Source organism: Ambystoma mexicanum, chromosome 2p (genome assembly GCF_040938575.1).
Source record: "Ambystoma mexicanum isolate Mex_15411 chromosome 2p, UKY_AmexF1_1, whole genome shotgun sequence".
Classification (NCBI taxonomy): Eukaryota; Metazoa; Chordata; class Amphibia; order Caudata; family Ambystomatidae; genus Ambystoma; species Ambystoma mexicanum.
In genome coordinates this window covers 774,321,412-774,340,919 of record NC_090923.1, presented here as the reverse complement: position 1 = coordinate 774,340,919, position 19,508 = coordinate 774,321,412, and positions in this window count along the sequence as shown.

Sequence of the window (19,508 nt, the reverse complement as noted above, 5' to 3'; positions counted from 1 at the left end):
ATGGTTCTTGGCTCAATCTGAACGAAACCAAGAGCTCGAGTTCAGACGGATGAATGCCCAGGCTGAGCAGAAGCAAGCTGAGTTAAGACTCAGGGAAATAGAACTTAATCACGAGTTAGAGATGAAAAAGTTGTCTATGGAAAATGCTTCTCTCTCCTCGGGTTCCTCTAGGAGCTCCAGTCCCAAAAGACCCCGGATGCTGAAGGAATTAGTGGGTATGTATGAACCGAGATTGGATGCATTGGATTGGTTGAAACTGTTTAAATACAATCATGGGCTCCAGGACATCACCGGGAATGCTTTGCTTCCCTGGTTGTTCTCTAGGCTCCCTCCTGTTGCGACTGATGTGGTAATGGAGTTGGGGGAGGCGGATAAGACGGATTACGAAAGGGTGAAACTAGCTTTAATAGCTAGATTCGGGAAGACCCCTTCCCAGTATTTTAAGAGGTTTAGAACCCTCAAAAAGCATGATGGTACCCCTTGAGCTACCTGGGTGAGTGAAGGGTTGAAAAACTTAGAGGGATGGATTAAGGGTTACAAAGTGAACACTTATGAGGGTATGAGGAATATTTTTATTTTGGAGTCTATTTATGATGCCTGTTCTCCTGAGCTCAGACAGCACTTGGCTGATTCAAAGGAATTGGATTCCAGGGAGCTAGCTAAGGCTGCTGACTTGTGGGTTGCCAACAGGGTTATTCATAAGGATTCTGGGGCAACTCAGAAAAAGGATGAGGGAAAACAGCCTAAATAAGACTCAAAAGAGAATTCTAATAACTCACATTCCAAAGAGGGCCCCAAACAAAACCAGAAGGGTAAGCCACCGGGAAAACCACAGCAGAATAGTGTGCCTTCTGATGCCAAACCGGAAGGAGGTCAGAACAAGCCACCATTTGGTAAATGCTTTGTTTGTGGCTCGACTGACCACGTGAAAGGAGATCCCAGATGTAAGGGTAAACCTTCAGGGGTCCAGCTTGTCTCCTTAGCCTTCGCTCCAGAGGAGGAAGTCCAAATGGCAAGTGGAAACTTTCTACTGCTAGCTGACGAACCCATTGGAGTCTGAGGCAGCGTTTCTTTAGTATCTCTGGGGTTGTGGGAACAACAGAATTTAGATGTCTATAATTCTATCCCCGATAATACTAAAGAGTATTATAAGGACAGTGTCCAGGTGAATGGTCAGGAGACTCCTGCCATTAGGGACACTGGGGCCAGCATAACTGTGGTGGATAAATCGTTTTTTCAGGCTGAGGATGTTGCTAAGGCACCCAAACGCCTCACCAAGTTAGCTGGAGGGCCTGTGCAGATGCTTCCCCAATTACCAGTTCTCATCCAGTGTAACGACATGACTGTGAAGATACCTGTCAGCATAGAGAGTGAGGTACCAGGACGCGTACTGTTGGGTAACGATTTAAAAACTCTCAGAGTTGTATCGCATACTCCCAGACCTCCTAGTAAACGGTTACAGGAGCTAACCAGACCTGCAAGAGAGAGGACCATGCGCGGTACTCTCCAGGAGATGATGAAGAAAGATATCACTCCTGCTCCACTGGAATTGTCGGCCGCTGTCTCCAAGAAATCAGAAGCGAAAGGGAAACCTAAGGCTTCTACCCCGAAACCAGCAGCCCGCATTCCAGTGCAGCCAACACGGACTTCCCCGTGGTTGTCCACAGTTACACCCATAACTCCACCTCCAGCCGAGGCTGAGAGGGAGGTACGACCCTGTGTGGTAGAATTAGACTCTGAAGAAGAGCTAATGGAAGGCCAGGAACTCATTGGAGATCTGGATCCTGTTGACCATCCTGAGCTGCAGTCTTTACTGGCAGAAGGTGGACCCAGCAGAGCAGACTTCAGTAAGGGACAGAGAGAATGTCCAACTCTGGAAGGTCTTCGCCACCAGGCAGAAGCTCAGGCTGAAGGGCAAGAGCCTGGGAAATACAGGTTGCACTGGGAAGATGGCCTCTTCTACAGTGATCCGACCGAGTCTGCACCTGGAGACTACAAATGACTTGTAGTACCCCAAGAGAACAGACCACAGTTCTTGCAGTTAGCCCACAAGATTCCTTTGGCTGGTCACTTGAGTTTCAAGAAGACTAAGGAAAGGCTCTCTCTCTACTTCTATTGGCCGAAGATGGGGGTCGAAGTAGAAAAACACTGCAGGAGCTGCCACACCTGCCAGATCTCTGGTAAGGTTGGTTCCAAGAATGTGGCACCTTTAGTGCCTCTCCCAGTCGTGGGAGTCCCATTTGAGAGAGTAGGGATTGACATCGTTGGTCCACTTGATCCTCCAACCTCCTCAGGCAACAGGTTTATACTTGTTGTAGTAGACCATGCTACTAGGTATCCTGAGGCAAATCCTATGAGGACTGTTACAGCTCAGGCTGTGGCTAAGGCCCTCCTTGGTATTTTTACTAGGGTCGGGTTTCCGAAGGAAGTAATCTCTGACAGAGGGTCAAACTTTATGTCACACTACATGAAAGCCATGTGGAAAACCTGCGGAGTAACTTACAAGTTCTCAACGGCTTACCACCCACAAACCAATGGGTTGGTAGACTGGTTCAACCAAACCATGAACAGCATGATAGGTGCTTTAGAGGAACCCCTTAAGCGTAAGTGGGACCTTCTACTGCCATGCCTTCTATTTGCTTATAGAGAAGTCCCTCAGGCGGGCATAGGTTACTCGCCCTTCAAACTCTTCTATGGTCATCCCGTCAGAGGTCCATTGGCCCTGATTAAGGAGGGGTTGGAGAGTGCTCCTTCCCCCAAGCCAGTCAGAGTGACTGACTACGTGATAGGTCTCCGGAGGAGAATGTCGCACATGATGACGGAAGCAAGCGATAACTTGAAAGCTGGACAAGCATTGGTCAAGCACTGGCACGATCAAAAGGCTAACATGGTTGAGTTCGCTCAAGACCAGCTCGTTCTCGTTATGATCCCAACAAGGCAGAGGGCCTTGCAAGATAAGTGGATGGGACCCTTCCGAGTAGTGGGTAAACTCGGAGAGGTTAACTATCTGGTGGACTTGGGCAATCCCAAGGAGGCTCCGACAGTCTTTCACACCAACCGACTTAAAGCATATGTCTCACGAAATGATGTAGGATCATTGCTTCTAGTATCATCCGAGGAAGAAGAAGAGAGTGAAGCTCTTCCGGATCTCCTCAGAGGCTTACCTTTAGATGAAAAAATTGAAGGAGTGAATCTCTCCTCCAATCTGACACCCGAGCAACAAGAAGAGTGCAAATCTATGTGGAATCAGTTTGCCTCTCTGTTCTCGCTTTCACCAGGCTTGACCCCTTGGGGCCAGCACGACATACTCACTGGTGACTGTCTGCCAGTCAAAAGCAGAGGATACCGCATGTCAGAAAACGTATGAACCCACATCAAAGGTGAGGTCAGCAAGATGCTTGATCTCGGGGTAATAGAGTCCTCTACTAGTCCATGGTCTAGCCCAGTTGTGTTAGTACCAAAGGCCGGATCTAAAGAACTTAGATTCTGCGTGGATTACAGAGCTCTTAATGCAGTCACCAAGACTGATGCCCACCCTTTGCCAAGAACAGATGAGTTGGTGGATAAACTTGGCGCCGCCAAGTTCCTCAGCACATTTGACTTGACGTCAGGCTATTGGCAAATAGCCATGACAGACCATGCCAAGGAGAAAACTGCATTTTCTACCCCCGTTGGCTTATACCAGTTTAAGGTAATGCCTTTCGGACTGAAAAATGCACCTGCTACGTTTCAACGGATGGTAAACCAGGTTCTGAATGGGATGGAGGACTTCTGCATGGCATACTTGGATGACATCGCAGTGTTCAGCAATTCCTGTGAAGAACATGTAACCCACCTGAAAGATGTTTTGCAGGCTCTTGGACGAGCCAATCTGACCATAAAGGCGAGTAAATGCCAAATTGGACAGAGTAAGGTAGTCTATCTTGGGCATGAGGTAGGCGGTGGAGAAATAAGGCCTTTGCTCAGTAAAATTGAAGCTGTGCAAAATTGGACAACACCGACTACTCAAACCCAGGTGAGAGCCTTCCTAGGCCTCACTGGGTATTACAGGAATTTCATAGAGAACTATGGGACCATAGCTTCTCCACTGAATGTCATCTCCTCGCCCAAATTTCTTAAAAAGGTTAAATGGAACGAGGAGTGCAATCAGGCTTTTGAAAACCTGAAAAAGGCTCTTTGCCAAGCCCCAGTACTCAGAGCTCCTGATTACCGCCAACACTTCATTGTGCAGACAGATGCTTCAAATGTAGGAATAGGTGCCGTACTGAGTCAACTGGATGGGAAAGGTAGGGAGCACCCCGTTTGCTTCATCAGCCGCAAGCTGAAGGATCCTGAAACAAGGTGGGCAACAATCGAAAGAGAGTGCTTTGCTATCGTGTGGGCGCTGAAGAAGTTTAGGCCGTACTTGTATGGTTCTACTTTCGTCATTCAGACTGACCACCAATCCTTGAGATGGTTAATGCAAATGAAAGGGGAAAACCCAAAACTATTGAGATGGTCGATCTGCCTGCAAGGGTTTGATTTCACCATTGACGACTAGAGGTATGAGATTCATCCAGGAGTGGATTAAATCCTCCTGTCATTTAGTCTGGGGGGGCGAGTGTTAGGGAGAATTCTCTGTTTAGGCTGAATTTTCTAACCTAGTGAGTCCCCCAGCAGCTTTGCTGGATTTCGGGAGTTTGTTTTTTTTCCATCCTGCCAAGAGTGAGACTCTTTTCCTCCCGCTCTTGGACATGTATGTGTGTAATTCCTTTGAAAAATCAATGTGTTCGATGGGCTATGGGCTCTTTTACTCCATATGGTCTCATATGTTTTTCTATGTGTATTACACTGCACCCTACGTGCCGTAACACTGGGGCGTCCTAGCGGACCTCCACCATAGACTCCATACCCGGGGACTGAGTACTGTCTCCCCGGGCATGTAAAGTCACCATTGGCTTTACTAGACCTAAATTTACTAACAGGACTAGTACAAACCATCTTATTGTGGATGTACTAGTAGGGGTACTTCGATTACTCCTGGACCTGTTACTCGAGGGGGCACTGTCCCGTCCCCCCTCGTCGAGTTTTGGCTGGTGGCAGTGGAAACTACTTGTTATGTTCGACTCCGATTCGTCCCATTGTTGGAGATTGATACTTTTTCTGGTTAATCTCTAACGTACCACCCGTCTACTTATCCTAAATAAGTTTATCGGATGGTATTTTCTGCCAGAACTCGGTTTGTAAAATGGTGTCTGTGTTCGTCTCTGTGACTCCTAAACCAAAGGTTGAGCCCTTTGTTCGACTTTTGGCGGGCCTCTGTACAGAGACCCTCCAAAGTGGTGCCATTCTCTCTGGGTTACCACAGGGGTGTGGGAGGGGGTTTAGGCACCCTGGACCGAGTTGCCTTGCCAACTCCGGTCGCACTCTGGAGTGATTGGCCCAATTGGTGAGCGTTCCCGCTCACCACTTAGCATGTGTTGATTGACAGCTAGGCTGAATGAATGGGGGTTTTCTGCATAAAAGCAGGGCTTTTGGGACTGGATCTTCAGAAGTCGCCACAGGACCTAAGAATCCGACGAGGGTAACGCTGAGCCGACCTGCAACGACGACACCTCCGGTGGAGCCCTGCTGAGCCGACTCACCACTTCCCGACAACAGAGGAGATCTCCCTGCCGGAGAGTCTCTTCCCCTGACTGGTGGGAACAACCAGTCCCCTTTACTTTTTATTCGCCTCAGGACGCAGTGGTCGAATTGCCCGTGCAGAGCACCCCGAAAACCGGATAGCCACTACCCCTGTACCACGACCAAAAGGTGGTGCCTTGTGACGGAGCACTCTGTGGCTGGTCTCTTCCCTGGTGGTGCACCGGACTTCACTTTTCTTCGACGACGAGAACCTCTCTACTCTTGGCAAAGACCCGACGTGCATCCACCACCAGGAACAACTGCCCCCGCCGGAGCTGCCCTCCACAACAAGGTACCGTGTCCGCCTGGCTTCCCTTTCGATCGGTTTGAGTGAGGTGTCTTAATCCTCTCCTTTCCATTGGGTCGCCTCCAAGCTTTTCTCATTCATTGTTCTGAACTGGTTCAATCTGCCGATAACAATTTGCTATAAGACTTGAATGCATCTCCGGTAGAGACTTTTTGGGACATCGCGCCTTGCCTCTTCTCCGAATGGGTCTGGCCTCTGAACTTTATGCTCTATTGTGATGCTTGCCTTCTTGCCGTGCATTTTACCCGCGAAGTATTGAACTGCGTTGATTTCGTAACCTGCCTATCTTTTTCTCTCCCGTCCTAACTAATATTCGAGTGTCATCTAGGTTGAGGTATACACCTCTGTCTGAAAATAAGTGGTACTGGTAGAGTTGTCGAGATATTGCTAGGGGGATTGATCGTTTTCTTATTCGTAGAGTAATTGTGTTTGATTTGTTTGCTGTGATAGTGCCATAGTGTTTTTCATAGGTGTTCTGTTATAAATAAATGCCTTGATATCTTTATACTAAGCCTCGTTGCGTGTTTGCTTGTCTTGCTGTGAAGAAATGCCCTATTTTGTATACTCCACATACTGCTCAACTTTTCTTGAGAGAAGTCTGACTGCTCAGCCACAGCTACCACGTGAATCTGTGTGGTGCAGACTGCTACCAAGTGGGTTCACCGCCAACGCCTGTAGTCCTAAATCTTTTGCAGTGGTCCCAGAGGGAACTGCACAGGTTTCCGCCTAACACAATCATACCCACGTGATAGCAACATTCAGTTTGTAAATATTCGCTTTGATAAAGTTTCAGAAGTGAAAAGGATAGGGTGCTCAATTGTTCGATTCCTTCTCTTCAAAGACATGTTTGTACGTAGAGAGCAATTTTCTCTAACTCTTGCATAGGCAGTTACCATTTATAAATCCCAAGGTCTTACCCTAGAGAAAGCATTGATAGATATAGGAAAGACAGTGTTTAAGGAAGGCATGAGCTACGTAGCATTATCACGCTTATGTACACTTGGCGGTCTATTGATAATAAACTTTGATTCAAGTAAAGTCAAAGCTGATATTCCTTGCATTCTAGAATACAATAGATTGTGTTCACTGTACACCCCTCATCTGAAACAATACCCTGTTCCAGATAAAGTGAAACGTGGTAAAAGAAAAGTAAATGAAACAGAAATGCAACAGAATGCAACAGCAAATTCCACAAAAAAAAAGAAAAGAAGCTAAAGTTTCATCAATTGCCGCAAACATAGAAGAACCTATTAGGGAATGTAAACCAGGCACGTCGGCAAAGAAGCAACAGAAAAACTGAAAAATGCACTCAGATACAGGACTTGCTGGCCCATTCAAATTTACAAATGAAAGTGGGGTAAGTTGCTATGCAAATATAGCAATGAATATTCTATTTCAATTGCCACCAATTGTTAACAATATTTACCTGCACAGCACAGACCAATTGTGTTTGCAAATGTAGTGCTGCATAGAAATGCAACAAGCAATCCTGACAACACATACAGAGCCTCATTACACGTTGTGCGCTAAAAACCACAAATTAGCGGCATGGCGCTATTAACGTGTCCGCCCTCACAAGAGGGCGCTAATGGCGTACCATTACGAGTACACAGACACGAGCATAGCGCCATGCCGTTAATGACCCTACCGCCATGCCGCTAAAGTCCCCAAAAAGTCATTTACCGCCTTCCGCGAAAGTGCAGATAGCACCTCCGCCCTCGCGCCATTAGCGGTCACCGCTATTAGCGGTGACTGTTAAATTGCGGAACCGGAAATAGCGTCATCGCACAGGAACGGGAAAGAGAACGGCGGCCATCGTCTTTAAAAACACAATCCATTGCCATCCTCTGCACCCTGGACCTGTTTTAAGTTGGGAGCTGTGCAAATTCATCTGGGACACCTGCATCATGCCCAAGGCTTTGAAGAAAACCAGTGACAGGCAGCGCAAGGAAAAATATACCAATGAGGAATTGGTCATGTTAACACAGACCCTTGCAGAGCATGCAGAGGTAGTCTTTGCAAATGACATGCACCGGCCAACTTTGCTGAAGAAAAAAGCCATCTGGGAGGAGGTAGCTCTCAAAGTCAGTGCTGTGGACACCAGCACGCGCACTGTGCGCAAATGCAGGAAGAGGTGGGACGACCTCAGGCTGCGGGTGAGGGGCATCCTGGCTGAGAACCACCGCATTGCCAGTGCGGGTGGAGATGGCTCACCAATCCGGATGAAGGAATGGGAGGAGACATGCGCAAACATGATTGCCGTTGAATCCATTGAGGGAGTGGGCAGCATGGAGATCGGCGTGGCTACCACTTCAGATGGAGGTGAGTGTACACATGACAGGATGCGGTGTGAATGTACTGTTACCCCCATATGTGAGCACAGACTCCTCTCATGCATGGACACACATCCACACATGCATCCATCCCTCACCATGTCAGTGTCAGACCCAAACACACACACATGCACACATCACCAGAGACAAGTCCCAAACGCAACCATGCATGGATGAGGCACTGAACTGGCACATCATCTGCATCCACAACCACTGAGTCCCAATGGCCACAACTGCATCATTCATGTAATCTTCATTAAGTAAATTGAATCACAACCAATGACATCCCCCTTCTCGTCCCTGACAGGCTCACATACAGATGGGGAGGATGCCGCTGATGCATCAAAGGCACCAGCTACATACAAGAGGCCAAGGGCACAGGAGCCGGAGGATACCCCAACAACATCCAGGGGCAAGGGGGGAAGGCCACACCTGACGAGTAGGAAACATCGTCATAGTGCCACTGCCAGGGCAGTAGTAGCTGCACCACCAACTGTGGCCCCACCACCGGAGGTGAACCCACTGGCACCAATGCCAGCCACCGAGGGCCCACCATCAGCTGCGGCTAGCTCCACTGGTGAGGCAGCCGCCACTGCCCCCCTATCCGATCCGGAGGACACCCTAGGCCAGCACATGGAGATGCACACCCCAAGCCCCCCTGGAACCGCAGCGCCTGTGCCATTCTAGACACCTGGGTCTGATGGGACTGTTGAGGACACCAACCCTGCAATCATGTCCCCCATGTTACCAATACCTGCTGCAGTGGATGCATCGGAGGGCACAGCATCCAGTGCACGGTCACCCAGCACTGCCCCCCAACTCACCACCATCCTGCAGCGCCAAAACGAGCTGACTGTGCTGGTTGGCCAGCATGTTGAGGAGGCTGCCAATCTCAGAGAGAACATTGTCGAGACGGCGAGGCACTGCACTGAGTGGATGGACTCCAACACAGACAGACTATGCAATGAGATAGCGAGGCTCAGGGAGGTCCTTGTTTGCATGGCTGACACTATGGACCGCCACTTTTCCCAACAAGGCCAGTCTGCCCCGTCCTCATCTTCCGGGTCGAGACAAACAAGCCCCCTCCGGCGCTCATCGCGCACCACCAGGTGCACGTCTGGCAACCCTCAAGATCCTTTCAAGGACAATGGAAAATAGGGGGTTGATGGAGATTCCTCTGTGTGCATTGTCCAGGGAAAACATGGCAGACACATGAGGGACTGTTGTGGGGGGTGGTGGGAAGGGTGTTATGGGTCTGTTGCGGGGGTGGTGGGAAGGGTGTTATGGGTCTGTTGTGGGGGGTGGTGGGAAGGGTGTTATGGGTCTGTTGTGGGGGGTGGTGGGAAGGGTGTTATGTGTCTGTTGTGGGGGGTGGTGGGAAGAGTGTTATGGGTCTGTTGTGGAGGGGATGGGAAGGGTGGTGGGATGTTTTGGGGCTTGCACTTCTACACCTTTATGTCACTCAATACACTGGTTTCTGATCAAAACACAGGCTTGGACATCTTCATTGTGTGTGTGTACTTTATTGGCGACAGGTTCCATTGCGTGCTTCAAAACATACACCAGTGCATTACCCCCCATATCCATGTGACAGTACGAAAACATGTTCCTCAGAATATTTGGTTGATCAGATGCTGTCTCACAGCAAGTCCCTCCTGGCCATCCCCTCTTGCAACACCTGCATCCCCTTCACCTCCATCCTCATCACCATCATCATCCTCATCAGGTGCTTCTATTTCAACGTCAGGGGGCAGTGGCACATTCCGTCTGATGCACATATTGCGCAGCATGACACATGCCATGGTGATCTTGCCCACCTTGTCCATACAGGAAAGCACCACCAGACCTGCTAATGCACCTAAAACGTGACTTCAAAAGTCCAAAAGTCTGCTCGATCATGATGAGGGTATGGGTATGTGCACGATTGTATGCCTGTTCTGTGGATTCCGTACAGGTGTGAGGAGCCAGGTCTTCAGGGGATAGCCCACATCACCTGTATGGGGGAATGAACGGGGTCCTGTTACTGTTCACCTCAAGATCGGCCTGTTCACATCACACAAATTGACATTGCATTGTGATTCAAGTACTAAATTGACAGGATACATGCAGATGGTCTGTGTGACAGCAACGTGCAAGGGGGAGGTCGACCCTGCAAGTAGAAATGCCACATTAATGCCTACAACAGTAATTGACATGTCCTGGGTGAGGCCAGGTCTTAGGTGTCCCTGGGTCAGCCAAATTTGGTACCACACTGCTAGTGTACTGACATCCTGACACCGATGTTGCCATGCTGTGAAGCATCACTTCAGTGGTCCCATAGGTGTGTGGTTCAGTGCTATGTCTAGGGGTGATCCCTTTGCATACATTCAAGGGCGCATTGCTGGATTGATGTTGTGCTGCACTGATTCTGTATTACTTTCTTGACGCCATGTTGCTGATTTGTGTAATATGTGGCATGGCATGATGTGCAATGTGGATGGATGTGTAATATTTTGCAACCTGCATTGTTCTCAATGTTGTGCACCTTCGAATTGCATGTGGGTTCTTCTCAAGTACATCGTGGCCTTCCCTGAAGGACATTGGCGTACATCTGTATGTCCATTTTCCCTACGGGCGCCAGTCAACACCCAGTTGGAGTCTCCCCCCCCATTCACACCCAGTTGGAGTATGTATCTCTCCCCCCCATTCACACCCAGTTGGAGTATGTATCTCTCCCCCCCCATTCACACCCAGTTGGAGTATGTATCCCCCCCCTTCACACCCAGTTGGAGTATGTATCTCTCCCCCCCCCATTCACACCCAGTTGGAGTATGTATCTCCGCCCCCCATTCACACCCAGTTGGAGTATGTATCTCCCCCCCCATTCACACCCAGTTGGAGTATGTATCTCCCCCCCCATTCACACCCAGTTGGAGTATGTATCTCTCCCCCCATTCACACCCAGTTGGAGTATATATCTCCCCCCCATTCACACCCAGTTGGAGTATGTATCTCCCCCCATTCACACCCAGTTGGAGTATGTATCTCTCCCCCCCCATTCACACTCAGTTGGAGTATGTATCTCTCCCCCCCATTCACACCCAGTTGGTGTATGTATCTCTCCCCCCCAAATCACGTTGCCATGTGCTTGCCCTGCTACTCACCAAGTAGCCACGAACGTTGTCCGGTGTGTCGCTCCATGTAGCGTGGGATAGTTGAGTTCTGCAGAACCATGGAATCATGTGTTGATCCTGGAAATCTGGCACAGCAATGTGTGATTATCTTGTTGGCGTCACATACCATTTGGACATTGATAGAGTGGAATTGCTTCCTGTTTCGGTACACTACTTCATTGTGATGTGGGACCACCAATTCCACATGGGTACAGTCGATGGCCCCGATGCAACTTGGAATGCCTACCAGTGAATAGAAGCCAACTTTTGTGTTTGCAATCTCCTGGGCAGTCTGTGGCATGGATATGTGTTCAGGTGCATGCTTCAGGAGTGCATCGAGTACCTGGTTCAGCGTGCATGAGAATACTGGTTGGGAGATGCCATGCATCTGTCCCACTGTATGCTGATAGGTGCCTGTGGCCAGGAAGTGGAGCACACGCACCACCTTCAGTAGCGGGGGGATGGCAGTTCTGATGTCTATGAGGCTCACAATGTCATTGTGGATCATGTCCACGATGCTGGTGATGGTAACCCTGTCCAGACGGTACAGGGTGTGTATCTGCTCAGGGGTCAGGTTGAATGGACTGGCTCTGATCCTGGGTATTGGTGGGTGCCTCTGTGGTATGAATAGGTGCTGTTGTGGTGCTTGCTGTGCCTGTCTTGCCCTCCTCCTCCTCCTCCTCCTCCTGTGTCTCCTTCGTGCTGCTTGTTGTAGCAGCTGCGCTGCAATGAGGTCCTCCAGGCCATGTAATGCTACCAGTATTGGAACCATATTGGTGTGGGAAGGGGTGTGGGAAGGGGTGTGGTGTGCTCCTTTTGAGCTGCCACAGTCTCCATTGCCACCACCTGTGCTGATTTGGTCCACCTGTGGCAGGTGGGAACACTGCTCATTTCCCTTAACGGGTGGTCCGCGATGCCGGTATTAGCACCATGGCGGGAAGGGGTTTGGGGGGATTTACCATGCCGCTATTAGCATGTGCACTGGCCTTGTGATGCTGTGCTAATAGCGGTATAGCGTAATTAACGGGATGGAGGGTCGCGCGCACGCGGCCTGCCCGCTATTAGTGGCACCGTAATTAGCGTAATTAGCTAATAGCGGTGTGCCGGGTCGTGACCCACATGGGGATTTAATGTTACAGGTAATACATTACCGGTAACGTTAAATCCCTACCGCAATCCGTGTAATGAGGCCCACAGTGTTCATGGAGTAAGGCAACAATTGGACGACTGTGATGGAATGGTGAGATTCACTATGAACTCACAAGAAGATCCACAAGAATTTCTAATGTACATACTATTAGTATTGGAAAACAACAGCATACATGTAAATGAAATATTCCAAATTTCATACATGTGGAAACATACATGCACTTTCTGTAACAAAGTGATACAGGAAGAAATCCCAAATGAGTCATTTGTGTATGTTTCCATACCAAATATTGAGAGCATTCCATTTCAGCAACTTGTACAAAATGCAAACCATGGCAGATTATGTAGTATTTGCAATTCAGACAATCGCTCTACCTTACTGATACAATCACATAGTGCCTACATAATACTTATGCTTCTACGTTATAATGCAGATGGCACCAAAAACAACTGCAAACTGACTGGATTCACACACGGTCAAGTGTCACTTGGAAAGAAAACCTTTACAACAGTAGGAATAATCTACCATGCAGGAGCTACAAGCAATGCAGGTCACTACACTGCATACATTAAAAAGAATTTTGGATGGCTTGAATGTAATGTTGGCACCATTACTCTAAAGCAGAGGTTGCCAGCTAACCTAACAAATGTGTATTTAATGTCCTTGAAGCCAAAATTTACGAAATAATGTGTACTTCAAAATTGTCAACAAATTATGTGAAAGAATACAAAGAGTTAGAATACGCCCACAGGTATCTAACTACCCAACAGGATGGAAGAATGACACAAATAAATGATTATCACAGATTGTTGGAAACAAATGCAAAGATATAGGTATCTAACTGTTGTTAAAAATCGGCAAAAAGGCAACAAAAAAAACATTAATAGGAAAGATAAAGGAAACAGGATATGACAACGACACAAATGAATGAGTATCACAAATCTGTAGGAACAAATGCACAGTTAGAATACGCCTATAGGTATCTAACTGTTGTTAAAAATCGGCAAAAAGGCAACAACAAAAAACATTAATAGGAAAGATAAAGGAAACAGGATATGACAACGACACAAATGAATGAGTATCACAAATCTGTAGGAAAAAATGCACAGTTAGAATACGCCTATTGGTATCTAACTGTTGTTAAAAATCGGCAAGAAGGCAACAGAAAAAACATCAATAGAAAAGATAAAGGAAACAGGATATATCAACGACACAAATGAATGAGTATCACAAATCTGTAGGAACAAATGTACAGTTAGAATACGCCTATAGGTATCTAACTGTTGTTAAAAATCGTCAATAAGGCAACAAAGAAAACATTAATGGGAAAGATAAAAAGGATATGACAACAACACAAATGAGTGAGTATCACAAATCTGTAGGAACAAATGCACAGTTAGAATATGTCTACAGGTATCTAACTGTTGTTAAAAATGGGCAGGAAGGCAACAAACATAACATTGATCAGAAATATGAAGAAAACACTGAAAGGAAAAAATGAAGTAGTACCATATGAAATGAAGGTTTTTTTTAATCCGACAAGGATTTTTTTCCCCAGACCAAAGGATTAGAACAGCAAACACAGAAACTGAGCGCAATGCACAGTACACTGGTTTGTAAACTAAATATGAGGGTAAAAAAAAGCTAACTAACTGTCTATTTTGCAATGGAGTAAATTTTATAAAAATGCAAACACTAACACACCTTTTCTTTCATCACAGAAATGGAAAAAGTGATACTTCCGCCAAGTATGATAGCCAATTAAAAAAAAAGAATGTGGAATCGGAACAAAGTAAGGAGTAAGTATATTGGCAGGCATTTTTTACACATGGGAATCTACACGTCTAATCTATGGTACTAATATGCTGCAGTGCCTGTAGGCTGCCCTTCCATCTTTGGTGAGTAACCTACCACCTACGCCTTACAACCAAGGTACAAGGAGTATAGTTCCTATCCACAACCGTCGCTGCATATGGAAACCATGGTCCTTGTAAATTAGCTGCTTATAAATTTACTTTTCGGACCGTCATCTACAGCCATTAAGTTAAGACACTAGGGCATCAACACAACTAGCACATTCCATATTGACTTGTAACTCCACTGCGTATGACTTAATTCTTGCGTGCATGGCCTTTAGCCATGCACCCAAGAGTGCAGGGTCTCCCCACAACTGCCTTGGTGATGTGTGGTAGTGGGGGTTATTCTAAAGGTGTGTTATCCTTCAGCACCTCTGCCCAGAGGCTTCCTTCCTAGCTGTATGTCTGGAGATCTTACATGGGATGGGTGTGCAGTGTCTTCCAGGTCTAGTACTTACCACTTTGTACTTCGTTGCATGGCCTTCGGCCATGCACCCAAGACTGCACGCACTCCCCACAACTTGCCAATCAAAACGCAACACTACTGGTGTATGCATGGGTGGCACATGCAGCGGTGGTTGTGGCCAGGGCCTACAGTCTTGGAAGTAAGGCCTTCGGCCTTCGGCCGACGGCCTTGCATCCAAGACTCTTGGTGTAGTGTATTAAGACTTGGGTGTAGTGTATTAAGAGTGTGATTTTTCTACTGCTTTACTTTAGTGAATTGTTTTACAACTGATGTGTAAATAAATGTATATTCTTTTACGCAGAAACCTTGAGTCAGTGTTTGTTTGAACCATAGTAATTGCTGTCCTTGGTGTAACTATTGATACTGCTCACTTTACTTTTGAGATAAGTCTTGCTGCTCAGCCATCGCTACCACTTTACTGTGTAGAACAGGCTTGTACCAAAGGTGAAATTATACTGTCACTTGTAGTCTTAATTGTGTGTGGTGTTCCCAAAGGGTACTGCATATGCACATGTACAAGACAATGGGGCAGAATTTTCACAATGTAATGTATTAACCCTTTTGACTTTGCATTCTATGATGTTTGACATGGGATCCCAGGTTCGCTCAGTGGGAGGGTATCCCTTCCATTCGACCAAATATTGTAGTTGACCATGTCGGTCCCTAGAGTCACAGATTCTGGAAACCTCGTATTCGAGATGTTCATTTACAATCACTGGGGTAGATTTTGGAGCTGTTCGAGATGACTGAAGATATGGTTTTAACAGTCAGGTGTGGAAGACTGGATGGATCCTTTTCCAGGATTCTGGTAGTCGGAGTCGAAAGGCCACTGGATTGACGATGTCTTGTATAGAAAAGGGTCCATAATACCTGGCAGCCAATTTATTTGGGTGCAGATATCGAGGGAGGAGCCTCAAGAATAACTAGACTTTATCGCCTACTGAGTTGGAAGGTCCAGGTCTTCTTTTGGAGTCAGCATAATGTTAAATGTCTCTCTTTGGGCTTTTTCTAAGTGTTCCTTTGCTTCTTTGTGTATGGTAATAAGGTTTTCAATCCAGGAATCTACCGCAGAAACTGGGCTAGGGTGTGGGAGAAGGGAGGGTAGAACCGAAGGATGAAATCCTTGACTACAGAAGAAGGGACTGGTTTTGATAGCTGAATGTTCTGAATTGTTATAAGTGAATTCGGCCACAGGTATTCACAATCATCTTGGACCTTGGTAGCGAAGCAACGAAGGTATTGTTCCAGAGTTTGGTTTACACGTTCAGTGGCTCCATTGGTCTGTGGGTGATAGCCTGAAGACATGGCATGTTGGATTACCAGTATACAACATAATTGCTTCCAGAACTGAGATATGTACTGGGGTCCTCGGTCAGAAATGATCTTGGAGGGTAGCCCATGAAGCCGGAATATGTGTTATAGGAAGATTCCGGCAAGGTCAGATGAGGGTGGCAGTTTGTATAAAGGTGTAAAATGAGCCATATGAGTAAACAAATCAATACTAACCATGATAGTTGTGTAGCCCCTGGAGGATGGTAGGTCCACGATAAAATCTGTGGCGATGATTTCCCAGGGTCATGTTGGTATTGCTGGTTGGAGCAGGAGGCCTGCCGGTTTCTTATTATCATGTTTGTTCTGATTGCAGACTGCACATGTCTGGATATCGATCCTGATATCATCCTTCATCTTCGGCCACCAAAACTGTCTTTGTATGAGATGGAGGGTGTTGGTGATGCCACGGTGTCCTGAATGAAAGGTATCATGACATAGGCTTGTGATCTTTTGTCTCAGTCCAGGAGTGCGAATGACCAACCAATATTCCTTGAATAGATATCCGTCCTTTGTTTTGAGATTCCATCTACTGTTTCTCTTAAACTCCTTCCAGGTTTCACAGGATTGAGTTTGAATTTGAATATTCTCCATGAGGGTGAGTGCTTGAGCAACAAATATTGTGTGGGGAAACATCTTTGGGAAGGTCCGATCTTCACGGGTTTCGTAATCAGGATGTCTGGATAGGGCATCGGCTATAATGTTATGTGTTTTAGGGACATGATGGATTTGAAACTGGTATTGAGCAAAAAAGAAGGCCCAACGGGCTTGACGACTGTTTCTACATTCTAGAGATTGTAGGACTTGAAGATTCCGATGGTCCGTGAGAACTTGTACTGGGTGTTTAGCTCCCAGGAGGAGATGACGCCAGTCAGTGAAAGCTTGACGGATGGCCAGTTATTCCTTTTCCAAAATGGAGTAATGGGTTTCACTGGGAGTCAAGGTGCGAGAAAGATAGGCAATGGGGTGTTCTAACTTGTCATCCAACTCTTGCGTTAGGACTGCCCCAATGGCGTAGTTGGAAGCATCAGTTTCAACAAGAAAGGGTCTATCAATGTCAGGTTGAGCTAGGATGGGGGCTTGTGTGAACGCCGAATTCAATCGTTGGAATGCCGTATCTTGGGCTGAGGTCCACAGGAAGGGGGTGTCCTTCTTTAACAATGTAACGATAGGATGCACAATCTCTGAAAAGGTTGGTACAAATTTCTGATAGAAGTTAGCAAGCCCGCAGGAAGGATTGAATTTGTTTCACAGTAGTTGGAACGGGCCAGGACAAAATGGAGTCTACCTTTGAGGAGTCCATTCCAATTCCCTTTGGGCTGAGAACGAATCTGAGGTAGTGAACAGTTGATACATGGAAAAGGCACTTCTCTGGCTTGGCTAGGAGCTTATGTTCACATAGACGTTGTAAAACTGCCTTCACGTGCTCTTCATGTTTTAGATGGTCCCTGGAGTATATCAATATATCTTCCAGATATACAATGACGAAGATGAACAGCATATCAGAGAACACTGAGTCCATAAAACGTTGGAACACCGCTGGGGCATTAGCAAGTCCAAAGGGCATAACCAGGTATTCAAAATGGCCAAAGGGGGTTCTAAAGGCTGTTTTCCATTCGTCACCTTCCTTTATACAAATAAGATGGTAGGCACCCCTTAGGTCTAGTTTTGTGAAGACCACTGCACCTCTGACTGCTTCCAGGATATCCGAGATTAGAGGCAATGGGTAGCGGTCCTTCAGAGTGCACTGGTTAAGGCCACGGTAGTCTAGACATGGTCTGGGCTCCTTGGTGTCTTTTCTGGGAACAAAGAACAATGAAGCACCCGCTGGGGATTTAGATGGTCGTATGGTTTTCCAGGTTAGTATCCAGGTATTCCCGGAGGGCACTTTTTTCAGGTTCTGATAAAATAAACATCCTGCCGAAAGGAATCACTGCTGAAGGTACAGTATTGATGGTGCAATCCTCTGGTCTGTGAGGAGGGAGAGCTTGAACTATAGCGGTCGAAAATACATCAGAAAAGGCTTCGTAGGCCCTGGGAATCCAGATGATGTTAGAGACGGTGACAGGATTTTGCTGACTCTCTTGTGAGTCTTCAGAAGACTTTGGTAAGGAATCTAGGGATAAGCAGTGAGACATACAGTGTTCAGATCCAAGGAAGAGAGAGCCTGCTGCCCAATTGATGTAGGGGTTATGCCTTTGTAACCAGGGCATTTCTAGAACCATCGGATAATGGGCTGATTTTATAATGTCAAATTTGATCCTCTCTCGATGGTGGTTTATGGAGAGTAGAATCTCTTTAGTCTGAAGGGTTATGGGTCCTGAAAACAGAGGTCTCCCATCAATAGCCTCTACAGGTTGCATTGTTCCTCGAATTTCATGTGGAATGTTGTGAGCAGTGACCCAATCATGATCCAGGAATACGCCCATGGCTCCGCAATCTACTAATGCCAGGATGGGGTAGGATTCTTTCTTGGAAGGCGATAGAAAGGCCTGTAGAACCACAAAATTATTTTGTCCTGGAGAGTTCAAGGATGTAATTGATGTGGAGCAAACATCTCTCTCCCGTAACTGTGCCCCTTCTAGGATCGGGAGCTGGCGTTTCCTGAACGCCATGGAGGAGCAATAGGGCATTCTCTCACAGGGTGTTTTTCGGAGGTGCAATACATGCACAGACCAGTGTGAATCCATCACATCCTCTCTTGTGGGGTAATGGGTCCACGGAAGGCCCCCATTTACATGGGTTCTGGGTCCGGGTTTGGAGAAACTGTGGGCTCAGATCTAGACGAGTGTTCTGTGGTGGCCTTTTGGAAAGGCGATTTCGACTTCTTTTTCTCCGATTTTCTTTCTTGGATTCGGAAGTCTATTTGCAAGGAAAGGTCCATGAGAGCCTGAGCTACCCTAGCTAACCCATCCTTTATTTCTTCATTCAGACCTTCGGAAGAGAGTGAAGCTGGCTTCTTGAGACCAATCTGCTTCCTTCACGAGTTGTTTAAAACGGGTCACATAAGTGAGCATATCCTGGGATCCTTGTTGAAATTCGAGCAGTCTTTCTTGGGCACTGTACACCTGTTCTGGGGGATCAAACATGGCCTTTGGAGCATCCACAAAGCCATCATAATCATCCAGGAGGGCGTCTCTTGAATTGACTAGGGGGGTGGTCCAGGTCAAGGCATTTCCAGTGAGTTGTGAGATCATAAAGCCCACCTTTGCTCTAGGAGTGGAGAAGCAGTAGGGCTTGAAGGTGAAGTG